The sequence below is a fragment of the Cynoglossus semilaevis genome, chromosome 7 (genome assembly GCF_000523025.1).
Source record: "Cynoglossus semilaevis isolate Cse_v1.0 chromosome 7, Cse_v1.0, whole genome shotgun sequence".
NCBI lineage: Eukaryota > Metazoa > Chordata > Actinopteri > Pleuronectiformes > Cynoglossidae > Cynoglossus > Cynoglossus semilaevis.
In genome coordinates this window covers 4,756,360-4,767,332 of record NC_024313.1, presented here as the reverse complement: position 1 = coordinate 4,767,332, position 10,973 = coordinate 4,756,360, and the positions used below count along the sequence as shown (strand labels likewise).

Below are 10,973 nucleotides of genomic sequence, written 5' to 3'. Positions count from 1 at the left end.
CCTGTGTCTGTCACTCAGAGTGACACAGGCCAGAGCCCGTGTGTGTGTGTGTGTGTGTGTGTGTGTGTGTGCTGTCAGTGTGTATGAATGAGGAGGTGTTGGGTGAAGGACCAGATAGAGATGCAGGAATGTAGAAGACAGCAGTATATGTGTGTGTGTGTGTGTGTGTGTGTGTGGGTGTGTGTGTGTGTGTGTGTGTGTGTGTTTGTTTTCTTTGTCAGTGTATGTGTATGTGTGAGCATTTATTTGTCTGTGTGTACCTGTACGTTTGTGGGTCAGTGCATGTGTGTTATTGTGTGTTTGCATTTTTATGTGTGTGTGTGTGTTCGAACCAGGCACCAGGAAAACTGTCCCCGTCCTGACTGGGGCAGAGATTTAATCATTTGGGGGTCACTGACTTACTTTGGCCCCTCTTCCTCTCACACACACACACACACACACACACACACACTAACCAGACTCCTCTGTGTCTCCAGGAAGAAGACTTCATATGAAAGGGCAGGAAAACCCAGAAGGTAGAATACACTGTCAACACACACACACACACACACACACACACACACATCCATCATTCTCTTCGTGCTCCGTGGTGAACTTGCTGAAATCCACTTTTCTGTTCCCAGACAGACTTTCATCTTTGTTAATTCTGTGTTTGTCTCCTTTGTCCATGTGATCACAGTTATCAGCTACCATTCAGTCATGTGACACCAGTCTGGGTCAACACACACACTGATCAATGTGTGTGTGTGTGTGTGTGTGTTTTCACATCGACCACTGACTTGTTCCACTGGTTTGATCTAAATTTGAGTAAATGAGCTGGAAACGGAGTAAAAAGAAGGCGTTTGTTTTGTTCACCTTCAGGTCTATGGTGGGGAGTGAGTTTAGGAGGAAACACCTGGAAAACACAGGGGGTTGAACGGGTGATGGAAGACAGAGAAGGTAAGACCAAGTCTTTATCTAACATCTAGATGTTTTAGTGTTAGTGCACAATCAATAAAAACATTAAATATGAAATGCTTTTTAAATGTATTTATACTGTACTGATTAAAAGTGTTTTTATCATGTAGCATGCTGAACGCAATGATAAAAGTTTATTAAATCAAAATAAATTGTTTTTTTTTAAATTACTTGACACCCTGGAGTCCTCACCCAAAAATATGTATTTATTATTTTCTATTCAGCTCACATTTATATTCATTGTTAGTCGAGAACTTATCTTTATTAGTTTCTATTCAGCTCACATTTTAGTCGAGAACTTATCTATAAATTATAAATTATATAGTGTGAGAAAGCAATCATTACCAAAGAGTTGAGAAGATTTAACTTGACTTAGGCAATAAACATGTTTGTGTTTAATTTATTTTCTTGTTTGAGTGACTTCACAGTCTTTAAAATGAGTGGATTTGTACGTTATTCTGAATAATCTCCATGTTGTTCTTGTGGATTTAATGGATTTGACCAAGTTAGGTCATGGAGTCACACACACACTCACACACACACACTCACACACTCACATTCAGCATGATCCAGGAGTGTGCTTTTGAAGGAATGATTAACTCTTCAGGTGCAGGTTCTCATCAGTGTTGGGCTGAAGTGCTGACTCGGACTCCAGGTTCACGCTCTTTGAAGAGCAGCGCAAACACATCACACTGCACTCGATTACACATGATAAGGATGCAATTATCAAAATGTCTTTTGTTCCAACGTTTGTAGGTTTTTCTTCAACTCTCGTATGCTAATATTTGAAATTCCACTCTGGGGCTGTTACTCACTCAAACCACTCAGTCTGCCATAACATTTAGACATATATTCTAATTAGGTTTGGTTAGGAAATTATAATTACTGGGCACAGATTTATAAAAGTTTTAGTTTGAGATGTTTTAGACCCAAAATAAGGTTAAAAGATAGCCCTCAAATAGCCAAAAGCTAACAAATTGGCATTGGGATGAAAACCATGCCAAAAACAAAATAAGAGAAATCTTACAAATTACAATTATTAGCAAACACTAAAGGTTACAAAATTTGTAAAAAAACAACAATAAGATTAATAACTAAATTATTGGAAATTAGCAAGAAAGGAAAAAGTTGGCTGTTAAAAAGCAAAAGCTCAGACAACATGTTATACTGAGCCCTGAATAATATAATATAATATAATATAATATAATATAATATAATAGACCAAACCCGAGAATACATAAATGTTAGCTAACATATCAGATGTAAAGCTCAAGGTTAGCTAAGAGGTAAGTTCTAAATTAGCACCAATGCTAGACTGAGCCGACATAACTATAACCACAATACCTCAGAGTAAGTGTTAGCAATCGCTAGAAGTTAGCTAACGAAGCTGGAGATAAGTAACACAGGAATAACGAAGAAAGTTGGCCAAAAAGTACTACGTAAGTAACTTCAAGGTAACCCAGAAAGTACTTCAATTTGATAATATTGTTCTAGGAACGATTTAAATGCCATCGAAACATATTTCACAGGCCCAACAAAATATGGCGTCCATTTGAAATTGAGTTTCCTTCCCTGGTGTGCACATGTGAGCGAGGCCAAATGTATTTTTAGCAGTGAAGACTCAGGGATCCCAGGACCTCTCCCTGTGATAAGCTGCGGCCAAAGTCCGCAGGCCAGAGGAGGACTGAAGAGCAAATAACACAAAGAGCAAATAACACACACACGCACACACACACACACACACACACCGCTGCAGGGCCAGTGTTTAGTACGCTGATACATGGGGCTTAGCAGCAGCGTGATGTGGCAGCCAGATGCTGTTTGTTCGTACGTGTACGAGGGCAGGTTGGGGGTAAGACTCAGGTTAGGCAAAGGTGAGGTGACATCATCACAACAATGGACCGCGGTGTCTTGGAGGAGTTCAGGCAGAGTTCATGCACAGGGTCAAAGAAGTGTCAGTGTGGCTCAGGTGTTCTGAGGAGAACAGAGAGCGAGGAGGTGAGGGGGAGGGGGGGAGGTGGCCAATCACAGAGATCCAGTAGGTTTGGAAACAAGTGTGTGGAGGTTCCCGTCAATGTCAGAAACTCTTGTTGTCTGTCAATCAAACGCTGGCCCCTCCCTCTCCGAAAACACTCGTACTGAAAAACAAAAACATGAGGAGGAAGTCGGAGGAGGAACAGTTCCTCAGTGTAGGGTCTGTCCTGCACACAGATAACAGAGGCCACGTTTCTGTTTGGACGAGGACCGCAGTTTGACCACTACAACGTTGAATTTGTCATTTTTGAAAGCGGCCTTAAAGGAGCTTAAGAGAGGAGGAGGAGGAGGAGGAGGAGGAGGAGGAGGAGGAGATGTCACCAGACAGGAGGAGCACTGGAAAACAAAGAGGCTCCACACTCTGCTCTGGCTTATCTGTCTCCTGCTCTTATCCTCTGTTAGTGTAACCCCTCTCCTCCCTGCTCTCCTTCCACCTCATCCCTCCATCTCCATCCCTCACCCACTCCCTTCTCCTCTGCTGCTGGCCGCGGACCCCGTTATCAGGCCGGGCTGACGTCAGGGGGCCCGCTGGTGCTGGGGGGCCGGAGACGGAGGCTGATAGCGCGGCAGAGGCTGCCTCCACACTGGCTGTGGGAACCAGGGGCCCAGCCCACATCGACCCGGTGGCCCCGCACGTCCACCACAGAATCACACACACACACACACACACACGTAAGGAAGTATGTTACAATAAATCGCTCGAGTGTTGTTGAGAATTTGAGGTGATCTGTAAATTTACAGGAGAGTTTCTATAAATATACAATGAAGTGAACTTTAAAATATATATATATATATGTAATTACATATATATATTGTTATTTAGAGTGCAAGAAAAATCCATATTCCGACTTTAAAGTAAAAAAAACTACCTATAGCAACAAGAAGTCAGTATTCTTCTTAAATGTAAAATTTATAGCTGATCAAATTTAAGAAGATTTTAACTTTTAGTTCTGACTTTGTTGTGTTTTTTTTTTGTGACCAGAAACAAGGATATATTTGTTCAGGGAACTTATGCCAAAAACATAAATGCGACAGAACCATACATGTGTAAATACATTGGTCTTTTCAATGGTCCTTTATACTTTGTTGTGATTGGCTGCGGTCACTCTGCCCTTATCCTTTATTTTCTCTCTGTCACTCTCCACCAAAGGGAACTGGACGTTCTTCAGTGGAACTGGATGGAGGTTCCGTTAGGATCCAGAGAAGAAGCAGCGAAGGCAGCCGTCCTCTGAGGGTACGTGTGAAATATTAGAACTTGTTTAGTTCAGAGAAAAAAAAGGAGAAGAATGTAGATGTAAGGTTTAGACTCTTTTAGTGTACATGGTGAAATATAAAATAAATTGAGTAAAAATAAAGTAAAAATTGATAGTGTAGTACAGCCCCACCAAACGCTGGATGCTCAGCATTATTCTACTCAGTCTGTAAACACTAGTTCTGATGTGTTTAACATGTAATTTTGGAGGGTAAAAAAGTGTAAAATAATATGAAATTTCTAAAAGCTGAACATATGGTGTCTTAAATTAGCACTTTTCATATTTATACATTTAGCTGTCAGTTGTCAGTTATCTGTCAGTTGTTCTTGTATCTCTGTCAGTGACTGTGGCTGCAGCCAGGCTCAGAGATGACGATGTCAGGGATGGAATTAGTCCACGTTTTCTCACTGGAAGAGGAATTAATTGCCCAAGACTGGGTTAAGGAGCCACTTGGCCCCGAGTGGTGGAATGGCTATTGTCATGGCTTGAAAACGTGAGTCTGTTGGGAGCGTGGGGTGAGGGCGGTGGGGGTGGGAGGCAGAGGGGAGCAGCGGAGTCAACAGGTGCAAGTTTGATGTGTGGGGAGTGAGTGGAGTCCGAGGCTGCAGCAAAGCTGGTGCTTTTCACATCATTAGCTGCAGGTGCAGCCCTCCCCAACAAAGTGCAAACACACACATACATTCACACAGGCGTTATCAGTTCATCAAAACCCCAAACTCTTTTTTTTATGTTTCAAAGTTTACAGTAAACGGGAGTGAAACGAACCATCGTTCTGCCACTTAGATTCCCATATTTCCTCGTATCTGCGCGCACGTGTGTCAGATGTTGTTGGGATGACGAGTGGAGACACGCTTATCAGTGTGTCGTTCTGGGGAAGGTGGAGAAGATTTGTTACCATGTGGTCTGCTCGGTCTCTGTCTCTTTCTCTCTGACCTCCTGTTGGCTGAGGGAGTAGGAGGAAGAGAAGAGTGGCCTTGACAGAGGCGGAGGAAGGGTAGGATGCGAAAAAAAGAGCGAGCGTTGTTTCAGAGTTGATTATCCTCCGCCTCCTACTTTTCTCACACTCTCTGTGAAGACACACACTCCCTAAACTGAGCAGTGGCCATGGTGTGCCAGGGACACTGGGAGTAGAAGATGAGGAAGAGAGAGAATGAAAGTGTGTTGACACTGAAGGGAAAAGGAAACACAGGCCTGTGCTGATGATGACACCTTCATAAGAAGATGCTTCTTTTTTTACATTCACTTTTTTATTGGATTCAGTGCAAATTATTTACAGTTACACTCTGCAGCGGGGGGTGAAACACCCCCCGTAGAGGGGGGGGGGGAGGGGGCATGAGCAGTACAGTTGCCCTTGAAGGGCCGGTTGTACATGGTAGATTGTACAGATGGAACAGCTCCATAACGTGTTCATAAATGTTTCTGAAATTGATTGTTATTTATTAAAGTTAGGAATATTGTCCATTGCTCTGTGTAATAAAAAAATTATCAGGTAAAACAGTTCAGCTTCATGGACAAAGGAACTGGGCTGGTCATATTTGGCACCCGGGCCTTGAGTTTGACTCAGTCATGGCAGCGTCATTCTTCGAGGCTGTTTTTCTTTATCTGGAACTGAAGGTTTTAAAATATTCCAGTAGTAGTTGATGTCTTTGCTGCTAATTACTCATAATATTTAGTTTACAGTATCAGACCCATACATTACCCCCCACCCCGCCCCCCCCTCCAGGCAGCAGTAGGTGGTAGTTCATTGGTATTCCACTCTGGTGTCTGACTCAGTGCCGTCCTCTCTGCCCTCTGGAGGCAGACGTGATAAGAGCAGGCCTCATTAGTCTTTTTAATTGGTCCGGACCATGTGGACTAAACTAAAGTCTGTTGTCTGGACGAACGCCAGGCTAAAATAAACAGAAAGACTGTACAGGCTGAGGAAACAGATCAGGGAGCAGCGTGGACGCTGACAAATAGTGTCACAAAAAAGAAGTTGTTTTTTTCTCTAAAAATGTTCAGTTCTGGATTTAGACCAAAACATGAGATTTCAAACCTCTGCTCCAAATATTTGACAGTTTGTTGGCCTCTGCTTGAACCAAAATGATTCAAATACCTGTTTTCCAGTGATGTATAATCTTTAAACTCCTTTAATAATGATTTTTTTTTCATACGTCCTGCAGGTTTCACCTAATTGGAACGTCACAATGGAATATGGATGATCTGGCCCCTGCGTGTGTGTCAGACGGAGTGGGCCGCGGCGTCCATACTTGGTGGAGAATCCATCAAAGCTTATCATTATAAGTAAACATGACAGAGTGGACAAAATGTCTTCTGCGCCGCCAGAGCTGCTATCTCACCGCGGGCCGTATCTGTGATGATGGACTGATGTGGCGCTGGCTCTGACTGACCAGAGTCTGAGAGTGTAAGAGTGGGAGTGCATGTCTGACTGCACACACACACACACACACAATTACAGACACATCAAAAGACCCTGGCTGAACACACACTCATGTTACCTTTCACATAGTCACTCTATCTGACGTGTCTTCAAGGCAACAGTCGACTTATCTCCCAATCATAAATTGCTGGACACGGTTATTTATGAATTTACGGCTGTTATTTGTCACCCAGCCCTTTTCAATGGCTAAGTTATGAGCTAATAGGAGGAGGCTGAATTTGTATTGTTTTTTCTGTACTGGACAAGCCTTTTTATGGCAGATGAGATCAGAGGATTTCCCGACCACAAATAATTCATTATTCTACGACTTAACGATTCTTTCTCCTTATTTTCGTTGTACTTGAAGTGTAGTCAGAAAACTTCATAACATTTGGTTTTTCCATTTTTCCTAGGTGACTTTTCCGAGCCGAATCCATGCATGTGCGAGTGCGTGCCACCCCACCCCCTCCTCACCCCCCCTCCCGCCGACTTGTTACAACACCAGAGATAAGCAGAGTAAACAACAGTGCACTGTTTGCTGCAGTCATGTGATTAAAAAACACACTAACGAGTGCTGCAGGAAGGTGGGTTTCTGTGAGCGTCCGTCTCCCCTGTCCACCGTCTGCCCCTTCCTCACAGAGTGGCTCCAGCGCGGTCTGGACCTTCCACTTTAAACGCAAAAAAACTGCCACGGTGATAACCCTTCTTCTGCTGTTCCAGTTCCTAGGTGAAAGGTCACGGCTGCGGTGCGTCGGCCAGCGTGGCAGGTTGACAGCGTGCGTAGTGGCGCTGCTGGAAAGCCGTCTCCGTCACTTTCTTTCCCTGCTTTTTCTTTCTCTCTTTCTTTCAGCCGCACGTGGACACGGAGCGAGTGTGTGAGAGTGTGAGAGTGTGTGTGTGTGTGTGTGTGAGTGTGTGTGAGGGGGTTGTTAACCTCCTGGTGGTCTCCAAGTCAGTCTAGGAGAGACCACCGTGAAGATTGTAAATGTCTCCATCAAATCTACCTCATTAGTGTGTGATGCATCCATCTCTGGGCCCCCCCCCCCCCCCCCCCCCCCCCCCCCCCACACACACACACACACACACACACACACCTCAGCTAATTTTTGCTTTGACAACAGCAGAAAAGAACCATCTCTAAATATAAAATCACCTTCTCTCTGTGACAGAAGGCGTCAGTTTTCTGAAACATTCCCAACACAAAAAATACATTTCATGAATTTAAGCATCTACTTTGAACAGCGTTCACTTAAAACAGTCAGAAAGACAGACTTTTTGCACTTTCCTTAAATTTTAGTCTGAACTTTTATCAATCCATTTACTGATCCAAACATCCATGTTTATGTCAAAGCGTATCTCAGTTGTTTAGAAACACTTAAGACAATGTTGGAAAAATAATCTTGTTGAGTTGACATTAACATCAAGAATGAGTAGACAATACCAATGTCACAGAAAATAAACAAAACAAAGAAAAAAACAAAGCAAATAACATTTACCACTGCAGTGTCACCTTTATCTTTATCTCTTTCAGTGACCTTTTCAATGGCAGCCGATCGTCTTCTCGCCGCGTCGACCTCTAACAGACGGGTCAGAGCTGCGCCTTTAAATCACGATGGTAATTCATTTAATTCTCTAACTGTTTGCTTAATTATTTGAGCGTTGCACATCACACAGCACATCCCTGCCGTCCTCTCATTACAGCTCTGGTGTGTTATGATAGAATATAAAACCCAAAGTTCCAGTTATCAGTTATCATCATTTGTCTGACACATCCTTCCACGTTTGTTTAGGTTCCGCGGCTTCTCGCTGCCACGGTGTACTTAAGGTTATCGTGGCAGTAGTCTAAGCTAGAAGTGTGTGACGTCAGAGCAAAATTATTTTAAATCTTTTCAAGGCCTGTGCCGGGGATCAGAGAGAGATAAAGTGCTCTTGTTGTCACAGACAAAACACTGAACAATATGAACGATATTTTCACTGCAGCGATGAGAGGTTGGATGAAATGTTACACTTTTTATTGACAGCACTTTCTAAAAATGCACCTGAGCATTTTTGGTGAGTTATTTGTAGCGACAAACCATAGCCTTGTTTGTTTTCTTAGCAATATATATTTAAACTGATTTATTTTAAATTATATTTCTAGTGATGTTTGTTGTTTTAGTGCAGTTGTAAAAAGAGAGAAGAATTCATATTTAAATACCTGGATCTTTAAAGACAAGACAGTGCTTTCTAAAACTGCAGAGAGTTTCCTCTTTTGGTTTTCAGAATTTCTATAGTTTTTTTATAGTTTAAAAACTATAGTTTTTGTACTGTGACATTGCACATGTCTATATATATTTTTTTAAAGCCATCATAAGAATGTTCTAAAAATTCTCCATCGTTCTTCTAGTCATCTAGCATGCAAACGACTACAATGACAATTATTCCAAGTTACATGTAGGTTTTGAACCCCCCCCCCACACACACACACACCCCACTTCAAACCGTACAGCAGAATCCCAGCACACACACACACAAATCTGTGTGTTCACAGGGAGAAGAGGGAAGTGCAGAGGGATGACGAGAGTCTGTAAAGGCCAGAGGAGGGACACACAGGCGCCATGGCGATCCCTAAGACAACTTATCTCCTCTCTCACAATGATAGCGCCTGTCAAAATAACTGCCAAGATACATAGCCAGCCAGGAACTGGTTAACTCCAGAGCCGTCCAATCAGCGGGCCTCCTGCTCGGACCTCTGTCTTTCCCACCTTAAAGAGAACCCAAGTTCCACAAACATTATCTCTGTCCCATTTCAGAAACAGGTTCTGTACAAATGAAGCTTTTACTTTTTAGGTTGGACTAAACAGAAGTTGCTCATCAAAAGTGTCCATGCAGCACAAGTAAAGTTAAATCTTTCTCTACAGAAAAACAAACAAACAAACAAAGCTATTTTAAGTTAAATACGTACAGTTGAAATAATGGTTCGGATTCAGATGTTAATTAGGATTGTCTCTAGGTTTAGGGTCAGGGTCTTTTTGTAGCCTCATTGTTTGAGCGATAGACTCCTCCTAGAATCAACAGACCTACGTAGGCTTGAAGGTCTATCAGGTCTACTTCTATCCAGGTGTCCCCAAACACATGCTTCCCCTCTACGTTTGTCATCTCCAGTATAATTCCCTGAATGGACGGGCAGTTGGCTTCCTGAGCGATTCCTAACAAGTCCTACCGGGGGCCAATGTCACGTGGAGCTTCTCTTGGGCTTCATCGCAGTCCTTGGTGCCCTCTTCAGGCTGAAGTTGGGACCACACAGCGTGGAGCAACTCATACTGGATCTTGGATTTTAAAAAAAAAAGACTTTTTCGGGAAATTATTAGGATAATGTTTTGCTGTGATCAACACACAAAATGTGGTGCCATTTACTGCAACGCTTTTTCCATATAAAGCCATGCTCTGCAAACAGCGGGAAAAAAGGCCTAACAATTTTATTTTGAAAGATAACACTCAGGAAATGACTGAATCAAAACATTTTAAATAAAAAAAAAACGTATTGCCCTATAGCAACCACACTAGTAATAGGATGGTTTAGTGTTTTAGTACAAATTCAAAGTTTTTCCATCTGTCAAAAAATTCTATGAGAAAATAATGCTTGCTGAACCTGGAATTAAAACTATAATAATGAAGTATACATATTATTATTATTACTTTTTTAGTTGTTGTTCGCTGTTCTTCTATCGAAAGAACTCTATTTTATTCATGTTCCACGAGGAATTTCACCACTTTCACCAAATTCACCAAATGTGGAGTAAAATTTTTATATATATATAAAATATATATATATAAATATAATATATTTAAGGAATAAATTCAGCACGTTATGACGATTGCCAAACGTTTGTACAATGCAGTCCGTTGTTTTGGCCAGCAGACGGCGATATTCTGCAGAAAATAAAATAAAAAAATAAAATCATCTTATTTGGTTAAAATGGAAAAATAATACCGAGCCTTGTTTTTAATGGATATTCTTTGTGGACTGCCACGCTGCCAAACAACAACAATAATAATACAAATAATAACACTTTGGTGCTGTTTTAATACAAAATGTGATATTTAACAGATGCAAAAACTAGTGTTCCCTGACCGGGAATCGAACCCGGGCCGCGGCGGTGAGAGCGCCGAATCCTAACCACTAGACCACCAGGGAAGCTGTGTTAACTGAGCTGTGTAATGAACATTACATTATTGATCCTGACATAGAGCTCATTGTTGTTATGAATTATTATTAAAATAAAATGCATATTTGCACAAAATCAAATTATTATTATTAGATCGCATCC

General features: G+C 42.0%; 1 long non-coding RNA gene and 1 other non-coding gene across 2 annotated transcripts; one reads left to right on the top strand and one right to left on the bottom strand.

Moving 5' to 3' along the window:
* Window positions 1-579: 579 nt before the first annotated feature.
* LOC112487262 (uncharacterized) lies at window positions 580-9,129 on the top strand. The gene is made up of 5 exons (XR_003050194.1): window positions 580-939; window positions 4,142-4,225; window positions 4,586-4,737; window positions 6,407-6,648; window positions 7,077-9,129. It is a non-coding gene; the product is annotated as an uncharacterized LOC112487262 (long non-coding RNA).
* Window positions 9,130-10,768: 1,639 nt separating this feature from the next.
* On the bottom strand, window positions 10,769-10,840 carry trnae-cuc (transfer RNA glutamic acid (anticodon CUC)). The gene has a single exon. It is a non-coding gene; the product is annotated as a tRNA-Glu (tRNA).
* Window positions 10,841-10,973: the final 133 nt, after the last annotated feature.